The following is a 12779-nucleotide window of genomic DNA, read 5'->3' as shown; positions in this document are numbered from 1 at the left end:
GCTCGGTTGGTATAGGCGGATCCAGTTGGGGGGGGGGGGGGGGGGTCCCCCTTTCGTGGGATTTTTTTATTGATTATATACTATATAAGGATTCACTGACTTGAGAGACCCCCCACTTTAGGTCAGGCAGCGCCAATGTCCTGTATTTGTTAAAAAATATATAAAAATTTATATATATATATATATTGCCATTCACTCTAAAAACGAAGCTGAATAGGTAAATCCTCTTTTAAGAAAAGTAATATTGTTTCATTTTTACAATTTATTCTCAATAGCTGCAAATGTTAAATAACACCAAGATTAAAATCGCCAACAGCAAGTGTATAGCTCGGTCGATATAGGCGGATCCAATTTTTTTTTTTTTGGGGGGGGGGCCCGGGTCCCCCGTTTGTGGGATTTTTTTTTATTGATTATATACCATAAAGGGAATAACTGACTGGAGATACCCCTCACTTTAGTTCAGGCAGCACCCTGTCATGTATTTGTTTAAAAAAAAATACAAATATATTGCCATTCACTCTAAAAAAAGAAGCTGAATACGTAAATCCTCTTTTAAGAAAAGTAACATTGTTTCATTTTTACAATTTATGTTCAATACTGCAACCAAGATTAAAAGCGCCAACAGCTAGTGTATAGCTCGGTTGGTATATTTAATAGAAAGATATTTGTAAATATGGTAAATAAACTCATCATAAATACCAGGATTGAAATTTTACATTCACGACAGACGGGTATTTCGTCTACAAAAGACTCATCAGTGACGCTCGACTAAAAAATGTTAATAAGGCCAAATGAAACTGACCATTTAACTTAAAAAATGCCGAAGTGGAAACATTTTTTTAGTTTTTCAACGCTATCCTCTTGACCACATAATGTGTTTTCATCAAAATTGGAAATGATAATATTTTATAAAGAAAAATCTTTACCTACGTCGCATTATATATACTAGTATACTAACATATTGTGTTGGAAAATGATGCCCTTTATGGGTTCTTGATTAGATTAATAAAAAATTCTATACTATTAACAAATTCAAAATATACTGCTTTACAAAAAAGGTAAAACAACAGATACATTCAAGTCAAATCTATCTTAATTTCTGTCAAGTTTTTCCATTTTCAAGTAAAGAAAATCACGCATTATGGTTCCATTTATTTCCTGTAATAATTAGATCACTTGCATACTTGTAACACACACACAGACAATAGGTATTGTTTATTTGTTGAAATATATTAAAATATGCGCTGCTGAACTTATATTCGTCAGTATAGTATATAGACGTGTATACCAAAGACAAATTTATACATTGTTTAATTTCCTGTAGTGTTTGATAATGACCCAGTGACCTACAACTTTTATAATAAATAAACCACATAGACAACGCTTCTGAATCAGTATAAAAAGTATGAATTATTTGTTAAACTAGTGTAAAATGTGGTGTGAAATAATTGGTAAAGGCAACGATATCCGGCTAATTAAATTGACCCGATGAGCTGACATGATGTTGAATTTATTTTGGAAATATTACACTTAATTTAACCTTATAATTTTTCATTATGTTTGTTTAGTCTATGTATTTGCAATAATCAAAATTGTTATTTGTTTGTTTTGCAAATAAAGAATCATTATGTTGAATATTTTAATGAGAGAACCTTAAATAATCCATTATTTTCATTTTTGTTCTTAACTGAAAAAAATGGTAATACTAAATCCATTATAGCACAACCAAGTAAAAAAGTGTCCTTTAGTTTATACTTAAATCATAAATGAGATCATAGAACATTTCTAATCCGACAAAATGAAGATTAATAAAAAAAATTCGTTTATTTGAAAAAAAAGGGGGGGGGCTTTGATAACTGTTACCCTAGCTTGCCCTACAACATAATACCCCCCCCCCCCCCCCCCAAAAAAAAGAATATAGATTTCTTATTCATATACATGTAATTATATCCTACATTGCTCATGTTATCAATTTATTATTTGTGTATTACTTATAATATTGTGTATTTCACTAATGTTTATATAATCACTGTATGATGTTTTTGTATCTTGCCTGACAAGGGCCCATGATTGGTTTAATAAAATAATGTCTAATGTAAGTCTGAAAATCAAACCCAATAGAGTTAGAATTAGATTTTTAGGCTGACAAATATTTTCTGTCAATTTACATTTGCACAAGTCTGTCTACATGTTCACCAGTTTTTCAATTATCCACTAGTCTGTTTTTACTTTCACAAGTCTTTCTTATAGCCCCCTAGTCTGTCCATATGATTTTCAACAGTCTGATTATGTCCACAAGTCACTACGTTTTAACCGCGGTCTCTATGTGTCCGTCAGTCTGTCTCCGTGTTTACAAGTCGATATACACGTTTACCCGCCAGATTACGTTTCTAACAGTTTGCCTTCATGTCCTACACGTCCACCAGTCTGCTTATATATATATATATACCAGTCTGGCTACAAGTCTACAAGAATATTATTTGCATCATTGACTAAGTCTGTCTGGATATGTCGTCTGGCGGATTTGCTTGTCTCTCACATTCTGAAGATGATGATATTCCTCGTAGTGAAATCGTTAATACAATGTACCAGTACTTAAGTCTATCAGTGTCCATCTCCATGCAAGACTCGGGTCTGATGAAGGTTCTAAAACAATTAAAGATTCGTCTATACAGTCCTTCTGAAAGTCTTCTCGGTCAGATGCAAAAGAATGCCCGGTTAGCGCCTCTTGATTTGCCCGGGGCATGTGGAGGATCAGTAGATATCGACACACCAAATTCAGTCATTCGACGAAGAATTTCAACACCTATCTCATTTAACACCAACATTACACAATAATGTCAACATGGAGTCAGTAACTGAGGTAACATTAAGTTAATTTAGAAGTCAATATCTTGTATTTTTCTGTATACAGTTTATAATGCATATATCACTGTCATGAATCAAGGATGTGTATAGTAATAAGGGTCTTACTATCATCGGAACTTTGTTTTTTTTGGTAACACGCCATTATTCCGACAGCCCATTAGTCCGACAGCCTATTGGTCCGACAACCAATTAGTCTGACAACCCAATAGTCCGACAACCCATTGCTCCGACAGCCCAATACTCCGACAACCTATAATTCCGACACTTATCAAGTCAAGTATCAGGATATCAGGGTAAAATAAAATGTGTCTGTCTGTATTATTACGTTTATATTTGTAATAACATATTTTAAGAAATAACTCCGTATATATAATACAAGGCTAAGGTAGTTCGTATACTTTCAATGTTAATTCTCAATTCGAAATCTGTATATAGAATAAAACAGAAAATAATATTTTATTTTTCAAATTAAAGGATCTATGTAAATCAACAACAAGCATTGATGGCGCGAGCTACTGATGATACCCTGCCCAAAGATTTCGGTAGATAGAAAGTTTTTGAGTTGTGAATCTGAAAAAGCATTACACTGTATAACTGACTTATATAAACCTTGAAGTTAAATATCAGAAATCATGGTATTGTAGTACCTGAGAAAAATGTGACAAAAGTTTTCAACTTGGCTGTCAAGTAATGAGTAATGAGTTTGAAAAAGCATCACACGATATAACTGACTTCAATAAACCTTTCAGAAATCCTTGTAATGTAGTTCATGAAAAAGATGCAACGAAAATAGTTATGGGACGGGCGGCGAACTGACGGATGGACGGTTGGACAGACGGACAGACAGAGATAAAACAGTATACCCCCACTTTTTCGAAGCGGCGGTCTAATGATTGTGTCAACATTAAGACATTACAATACTAATATGATATAATTATATTTATAGCACTATAAGCCTCATGTCACAATCGGAGCTAAGACAAAATATAAGAAAAAAATACGTATTAATATCAATTAACAGTCAGTATCCAGACATGTACTACATTATTCAAAAGAACTAACGATATGATCCTCATTTTTTTCTCCATAATAGTAAAGTTTTCTTGTGTTCACTTCGAAATTAATCATAATTGTCTAACGTTTTAAAGTTCTGATATGTGCTAGAAATATGGCGAAAGAATTCCTCCCTCAAATTATAATGAAGTGAGCATGCATTCGATTGAAAAATGACGCTCATCCTAAACTTTATCAGCTGTACAATACGATTTTTTGAGTATTTAGCATTTTCAATTCTTCATGTAATGGAAGAGCACCGATTCTGAATTAACATATAAATTACCTTTCTTAAAATCAATGATATCTAAATATGTTTCTTCTTGAAACCAATTTTTAAATGAAAAATAAGTTTCCCACAAAACACATATTACTAAGTTTTTACAATTAAACAATTTGACAAAGACACAAGGACAAGAATGTCACACATTGTCTTATTCTACTAGTTTGTTATTGTCTTTTATACTGCACTCGTTCTACTTGAGCAGTCAAAATGCGTTGACTGTATATTTCTATATATGACATATACAGTCACTGACCCGATATCACTTTTCCTTATGCATATTTAGATAGAAATTGCCGAAATATTCATGTCCGTCATATTTGTTTTTCGTAATAAGTTTTGTTGTAAATCATCATGCAGTCCTGCATCTCCACCAATCGTTAAAAAAGAGGCATATCTTTCTAGAATTTAAAATAATCTTAGGATACAAAATCGGTCTCCCAACAAAGTATTGAGTGTCATCTCTCGGATTATGTCTGAACGATCGCTATTAGAAGTGCTACATGTACTGTCTCCGTATTTCGTGGATTCTCATTCCCGAACATGATACCGTATTCATGATTGATCATGATTGGAATTGCTCATCTTTTCTGAGCACATATTTCGTCCTATTTGTCTTCTTATTTTTTAGGTTCTGGGTACGTATTTGTCTCTTTGTTCTTCTTATTTTGACTGACGCTACTTTATCCCATTATTTCTGCAACAAAATAAATTTAAATAAAACTCAGATGAGTGATACAAGGAGAGAAAGTGTTGCGACCAAAGAGGGCGGTTAGTGTTTTCCAACTCCGATGTATTATTTATTTATGTAGTTCATAGTGGGGGAACCTCACTCGGCCCCTGATACGCGAAAAGGGGGATTCGAAGATCTAGTGAAAAGAAGGTAGATCAAGACACACATGCAAGAAATAGCGAGCTAGAACAGCACAGACTGATAGAAGACACACAAACAACGAAATATAAAGATAAATAAAGTAACTAGACACGCAAAACGAAAGAGGGGCGAGGTTAAGGACTGAGCAGTTGCTATAATCATGTGTATCAACTCCAATATACTGAGACAAAATTAATGTCCGCATGCAAAAAATAATTGGAATCAAAACGGACAACCACAAATATCAGAGAGCGGAGTTGTTTTTTTTTTTAGAGAAAATTTATCCATACACTAAGAAAAACGCATATTGTCGGAATAATGGGCTGTCGGAGTAATGGGTTGTCGTAATAATGGGCTGTCAATAGTACATGTTGTCGGAGTATTGGGCTGTCCGAATAATGGTTGTCAGACTAATGGGATGTCACCATTTTTTTTTCCCTCCCCCTTTTTTCCAATATCCGTTATTTTTTCGTTTTCTATTTTAAAATTCACTCTCTTTATTAATATATCCGTGACCGCTGTGGATAGTAAACTTGGAATTGATAGTAAATAGCAAAACCAAGTAATTTGTAGTGTATTTATGTTCTAATGACACGTACAGACAGACGCGAAAAAAAAAAATATTAATACGAAAGTGAGAAAACGAAAATATAACAGATTTTGGAAAAAAAGGGTAGGGTAAAAAAAATGTCCTGTACCCAAGTACCTAGCTATGCTTACTATTAAAGCAATAATTTGAGAAATATATATTAAAGGTTATACTAATATCATGCAGGGGCGGATCCAGCCATTTTAAAAAAAGGGGGGGGGTTCCTAACCCAGGACAAAGGGGGGGTTCCAATTACGTGTCCCCATTCAAATGCATTGATCGTCCAAAAAAAAGGGGGGTTCCAACCCCCGGAACCCCCCCTCTGGATCCGCGCCTGAATATGTGAATATTATGAGTCCAGGTAACTCGATCAACTTGATTTGTACGTATGAAAAATTATATTTATTATCTGGTCATGTCCCGCGTTTTTTTTTTTGTAATGTTGTTATAATAACAGTGTAAGTTAAGACCAAAAAGTAGACCAGGAAAATACTTTATTATCTTTACTAGTTAATTTCTGGAGATCATGTGTCTGTCATTTATTCTGTTATTCACATCTTTTAAACAATTATATTATATACGCATCATATCAATCTATCAATTAGGATACATTATTTTATTTGGCTTAATAACATATTATTGGTATTTAGTGCGACCGTGCACCTTTCGGTTGTCTCGAGTGTTTTCTATTATAGCAATGTTTAAGTCGTCATGTTGCGGGATTTTCAAATCCCAAAAGAAGAACACACTTCAAATTCAACATGATTTTCGATTTGGTAACCGCATTACTTTAATATAGATCATTATATATTACATAACCTTACACAATCAATTTACTTTTTATGATTAATCTGATATGAATGCCCAATATATTTTATTCCCAAAACCTTATTTAAAAGGAGGGGACATGGTCAAAGTGTCGTGCAAACCAAATTATTGTTTATTGTCACGGAATAATTACAAACTGTGCTATAGTTTTTAAGATTATTGGATAATTGACTTGTTCTATAGGTACATGTATGTTGTTTTTTATTTGGTCGGGTTGTTGTCTCTTTGACACATTCCCCATTTCCATTCTCAATTTTATACCTTACTTACCCAGGTGACATATCAGTTGTACCCTTGATATTGGTATAAATTCAAATCACAGGCACTTGTTTCTATCCATTAGAAGACCCACTATTAACGTATATATTTACCAGAAATAATGGTTTTAAGCGGAGAGGTGAAAAAATTACTTGGGTACCTTCTCGAAAATATACGTTGATAGTGGGTCTTCCAATGGATAGAAACAAGTGCATGTGATTCTAATGCTTAATGTATATTAAAAGAAGATGTGGTATGATTGCCAATGAGACAGCTGTCCACAAGAGACCAAAATGACACAGACATTAACAACTATAGGTCACTGTACAGCCTTCAACAATGAGCATAGCCCATACCACAAAGGCCCCGATATGACAATGTAAAACAATTCAAACGAGAAAACTAAGATACATGTATATGTACATTGTACATGTTGTATATGAAGATTAATTAGATTAAAGTAAACAATGTGGTATGCTTCCAAAATAAATGCTATCCGCTAAAGACCAACTGATGTTGATCCAATTACTATAGCCAAACAAATGATACATACATGTAGGTTACCATACTTCCTTCATTTATATTATGATTATTGAGTATTTTTTTGGAAACATTTCAAACCTTTACATGCTGTTTATTATATATGTTACAGTAAATAGGTGAAATTAGGAATTACATGTAATTACTAAAATTTAGGAATTACAGGTAATTCCCGATGCACTTAGTTAATACAAGTAATTCCTTAAACGGACCAGTAATTACTAAATTTAAAATGAATATTTACACCTATTTACTGACTGCTAAAACAACCATAACTTTTGATCACCTGACCATAATACAACATTGTTTTAGCTGTGTAATACTAACTAGAAGATCAGTTAGTACTCTTAAAATTTTGAATGGTTGATATGTATAAAAAATATCTTGAATAAATATGGACTTTCAAATATTTGGTTAAATCAGAGTAACTTTAGTTTTAATCCAAAATAGTTTAAGTTGAGCATTATAATACAGATAATTTTTGACCAACTTCAAGTGTTTCGTAATTACATGTAATTCCTAATTTCACCTATATTTACTGTAACATATACATGTTACTACAGTTCAGCGACTCAAGTTTAAAAGGCATTTATATAAAAGAATTTAAACTTAATATCATTTTGTATGAACATCATGTTGAATATTTACATTTTCTACAGTTTTTATTTTACTTAGCTAATAAAGAAGATGATGGATTCCCAAACAGAAATCTTGTTGACAGTGAAAAAATTGAAGAATTGCACCAATTGTTACAGAGAATCGATTTCAAGCAGAAACAGATGCTCAAAGATAAGGGAATACAACAGCCATCCATGTTCCTTCACATATAAAGGTATATATTGTATATATATATTTTGTCTACATTTTCTGAATTTATGATTTTAAAAATCTTTCAAAAGATATAAATGTACATTGTAAGTCATGTAATTCAAATAGAGACGTGCCATTCATTGTCTTTGATAAAAGATAGAGTTACATGTATGCCTTTTTAGTATTATCAGCTTATATACTTACTTAGCCTTGTTAAAATCTATAAATATACCTTATGTATATTACATGTATGTTGAAATGTCTGTCAGAATATATACATATATGCATGTGATCATAATGTTTCAAATAGCCAAACATTGTAAAATATATATATATATATATATATATATATATATATATATATATACAACTCGTCTAAACATCAACCCAACAATGTTAGATCTGTAAATTTGCTTTCGCAAATTTTTGGTTCTTCCCTCGCCGGGATTCGAACCCATGCTACTGTGATATCGTGACACCAAATCGCCTGCACTGCAGCCGTCCCGCTAGACCACATGACCACCTGGGCTATATACATGTATATATATATATATATACAACTCGTCTAAACATCAACCTAACAATGTTAGATCTGTACATGTAAATTTGCTTTCACAAATTTTTGGTTCTTCCCTCGCTGGTATTCGAACCCATGCTACTGTGATATCGTGACACCAAATCGCCTGCACTGCAGCCGTCCCGCTAGACATATATATATATATTGAGTATTGGAAATCCTGTACACCCTTTCCTTAGACCAAGTTTAACAAATATAATATGAATGTTTAAATTCAACTAATTATCTCCTGGCAATACACATTTATTTTAGGAACTTTTTATGTTTTATTTTGCAGTAAGCAGCTGTTTGTGATGCTTATAGGCATAAACAATCTAGTCTGGACATGTAAAACAGCAGCTGGTTCTATTTTGAAGTAAGCTATTTGGTGATTACATTAATTTGACATGACCAGACCAAGTCTTGGGATAAATTAATAGTACTCATTGTCATGATTGTACTAGCTTTTTATTGTTTTATATATTTTATGGAAAATACTGTTAGTTGAGCCTTCAAAAATTAATTTATAAGGAGATGAAGTGTTGTTGCCAATGAGAGTAGAGACATCTAACAAATAGCATGAATAGAGTCATGGAGGATTGAATTCATACTCATTTTTATTAGAGTGTTACAAAATAATTGCAGGAAAAAAAACAACAACAAAAATCAAAATAATTGTGTATTTAGTAGAATTAGCCAAATCAAACAATAACTGACTTAAATCTTGTTTGAAATTTTCACATTTCTATTGATTAAATATTATTTTATAGATCAAATAATAAATAGATAAAAGGGCAGTAATCCAGTCTCAGATTTTTGTTTTGGTTATATTGTATACAGCTGATTGTATTTTAATACTATTTACAAATACTTCTTATATGTCAAAAGAAAAAAAAATTGCTGTAGCTGATATTGTGATTTATATTGAAATTGATAAAGACAACAAACTCAATAATGAGCTATTCCAATATCAATCTCCTTAGGGAAAAAATGGGGTGCTACCTAATTTTAGACCTCCATAGTGCCCATAGACACATCAAACACTTGCCAAAATATAAGCTTGAACCCCTGAGGGGATCACACATCAAATTATAAAAGTTGTATATATTCTACACCGTGAATAAGACCAAACAATGATAGAAGGAGTTAGTTTTAAAATATAATTGAAAAACTAAACTGATACAAATCAATAATTTTTTTGATGTTGATAAATAAATCACAATGTGTAATAGTTGTAATAAATTGTTATGCCAGCCTACAATAGTAGAAGGGGTTTATGTTTAATGATCCATGCTTTTGTTTGTTTATTCTTTCATCTGTTCTGCTTTAGGTTCAAGTTTTGGTAAAAGTTTTTGGTCAGGATAGTTGTTAATGATGTTAACGACCAATCAACTTAAAAATAAATATACATGTGCCTTATGTTATGATCTTTCTAAGGATAAATTAATGGTTTGACCCCAATTTCATGGTCCATTGAAAATAGAAAATTTATCACAACTTCTAGCTATTCTTTTTATAGAGTTATTCCAGAAGATATTTTTGGGTCACTCATTAGAATATCTTTTAAATATATGATTTTGATTACAACTGCATTAAGATAGAATAATTGCATGCAGAAAATTATTGCTTTTGTCACATATATATCACTTGTCAATTTAATAAAATTAAACATTTTTTTTTTATTACTTTATTACAGAAGCTACAAAATAGAGCTAAGGCCCTTTAAGCCAAGAAACTGCCAGTGTCAGAAAAGGACAAACTTAGAAAGGCTATGCAAATTGATTTAATGTCAAGTTGGGACAGTGATTCTGTAGATAAACTCGCCTGATCACAACTGGGATTTGACTGTCACAAGATTTTAAATCTTACATGGATAAACTAAAGTCATTTACTAGACTGTAAATACCAGAGACAGCTGAATGCACAAGGCAAAGAGCTGAGGTCCAAGTAAATCAGAGAGGCCTTGTCACAAGAAATGTACAGAACTTGCATGGATTTTTACTTAAGGGCATATTACACAAAATTGAGAGATATCAATAAAAATTTCTTTAAATTTTAATAAGGACCAATTCAAAGGTACACTTTTGGAATTTGCAAGAACAAAAATACCTTCATGTTTACTTTTGAATTATAGTTGACAGTTTTCAGTTTAAGGGGGGAACCCTTAAAATGAAGTGGTTTGGTTTATTGAATTTGATTATTTTTTAAAGTAAAAAAATGAATTACTGCTCTTTTATTTCAACATTTGCATTTTTTATTAAAATTATTTACAAGTGCAGCATATCGGTGACATCAGATTACGTTAATGTGTTTGGTTAAGCTACATATTTCTTTTTACTTTAACTTTCTGTTGTCTTTTCTAATTAATTAAATGCTGAATAATAATTTGAGTGTTGCTCATTTCAGTGTCTTGTATTTGCTGTCAAGATTTTTCCTGTAAGATTTCACATTATTTATAATCGCTTGGTCAAAGGGAGATAACTTTTTGAATCTTCACATTAGATAATCTGCAAAGAGGATTATGTAAAATGTAAATAGTTGAAAATTAATTTTATGGTTCAATAAAATCAAAATAAGTTATTGCCATTCATTATAAATAAATTTCTATCAAAAATAAGGCTCAAAGAATTTTTTTATTTTATTTATATAAATAATAACAAAGTACACACATCATGCACATGTTGACGGCTATTGGTACTTTACGGAACGGAACGGAACGGAAAAGAATTTCATTTAAGGTATCCAAAGGGGGCATTTATCAAAATTTCGAAAAATCTTTAAAACAAAACAAACTTTAAAATTTCTGTGTTTTACGGTTTTCCATATACAAATAACACAAATGTATACTAAATCTCATCTTCACAGGTGAAATGTGTAATAATGTATAACATCGGGAAATACTCTGTAGATGAATATGTCGGATTGTCCTGATAAATTATCATGAAATTAACGCATTTGCAAGTCATGCATTATGATATCTAGACTGACCTCACGTCGTCCTTGATTAGAGACAGTGATCACGTTGAATCTGATTTAAACTTATTAATTTATTTTTCCGTTCCGTTCCGTTCCGCAAAGTACCAATTGCTCTGAGGAATTGGTATTTAACGGAAAAAACGGAAACAGACATCTTTAATGTAATTAAAGCTGTATGATAACAAAAATTGTCTGACACCTCTTTTTGCATGAGTGGTATGTGTTTTAGATAGCATTTTCGACTTGATCAATAATAAAAAATTTAACACAAAGGCAGGTTACACAAAAAGTCTTTCGCCTTCCATCGGTAATTATATTTTAAAAAAAGAGGCCTTCAACAGCCCGTTCCGACGATGATTAGAGACAGTGATCAAGTTGAATCTTTATTAAATCTTTTAATTTATTTTTCCGTTCCGTTCCGTTCCGCAAAGTACCAATTGCTCTGAGGAATTGGTATTTAACGGAAAAAACGGAAACAGACATCTTTAATGTAATAAAAGCAGTATGATAACAAAAATTGTCTGACACTCTTTTTGCATGAGTGGTATGTGTTTTGGATAGCATTTTCGACTTGATCAATAATAAAAAATTTAACACAGAGGCAGGTTACACAAAAAGTCTTTCTCCTTCCATCGGTAATTATATTTTAAAAAAGAGGCCTTCAACAGCCCGTTCCGACGATGATTAGAGACAGTGATCAAGTTGAATCTGATTTAAACTTTTTAATTTATTTATCCGTTCCGTTCCGTTCCGCGAAGTACCAATTGCTCTGAGGAATTGGTATTTAACGGAAAAAACGGAAACAGACATCTTTAATGTAATAAAAGCAGTATGATAACAAAAATTGTCTGACACTCTTTTTGCATGAGTGGTATGTGTTTTAGATAGCATTTTCGACTTGATCAATTATAAAAAATTTAACACAGAGGCAGGTTACACAAAAAGTCTTTCTCCTTCCATCGGTAATTATATTTTAAAAAAGAGGCCTTCAACAGCCCGTTCCGACGATGATTAGAGACAGTGATCAAGTTGAATCTGATTTAAACTTTTTAATTTATTTTTCCGTTCCGTTCCGTTCCGCAAAGTACCAATTGCTCTGAGGAATTGGTATTTAACGGAAAAAACGGAAACAGACATCTTTAAT

The 12779-nt window shown here is 32.1% G+C and overlaps 1 long non-coding RNA gene across 1 annotated transcript; it reads left to right on the top strand.

Moving 5' to 3' along the window:
- The first annotated feature begins 6119 nt into the window (after nucleotides 1-6119).
- Nucleotides 6120-11276, top strand: LOC143047315 (uncharacterized). The gene is made up of 4 exons (XR_012969491.1): nucleotides 6120-6443; nucleotides 7969-8125; nucleotides 8958-9035; nucleotides 10356-11276. It is a non-coding gene; the product is annotated as an uncharacterized LOC143047315 (long non-coding RNA).
- Nucleotides 11277-12779: the final 1503 nt, after the last annotated feature.

The sequence above is a fragment of the Mytilus galloprovincialis genome, chromosome 10 (genome assembly GCF_965363235.1).
Source record: "Mytilus galloprovincialis chromosome 10, xbMytGall1.hap1.1, whole genome shotgun sequence".
NCBI lineage: Eukaryota > Metazoa > Mollusca > Bivalvia > Mytilida > Mytilidae > Mytilus > Mytilus galloprovincialis.
This window is presented reverse-complemented; position numbering and strand designations above follow the sequence as displayed.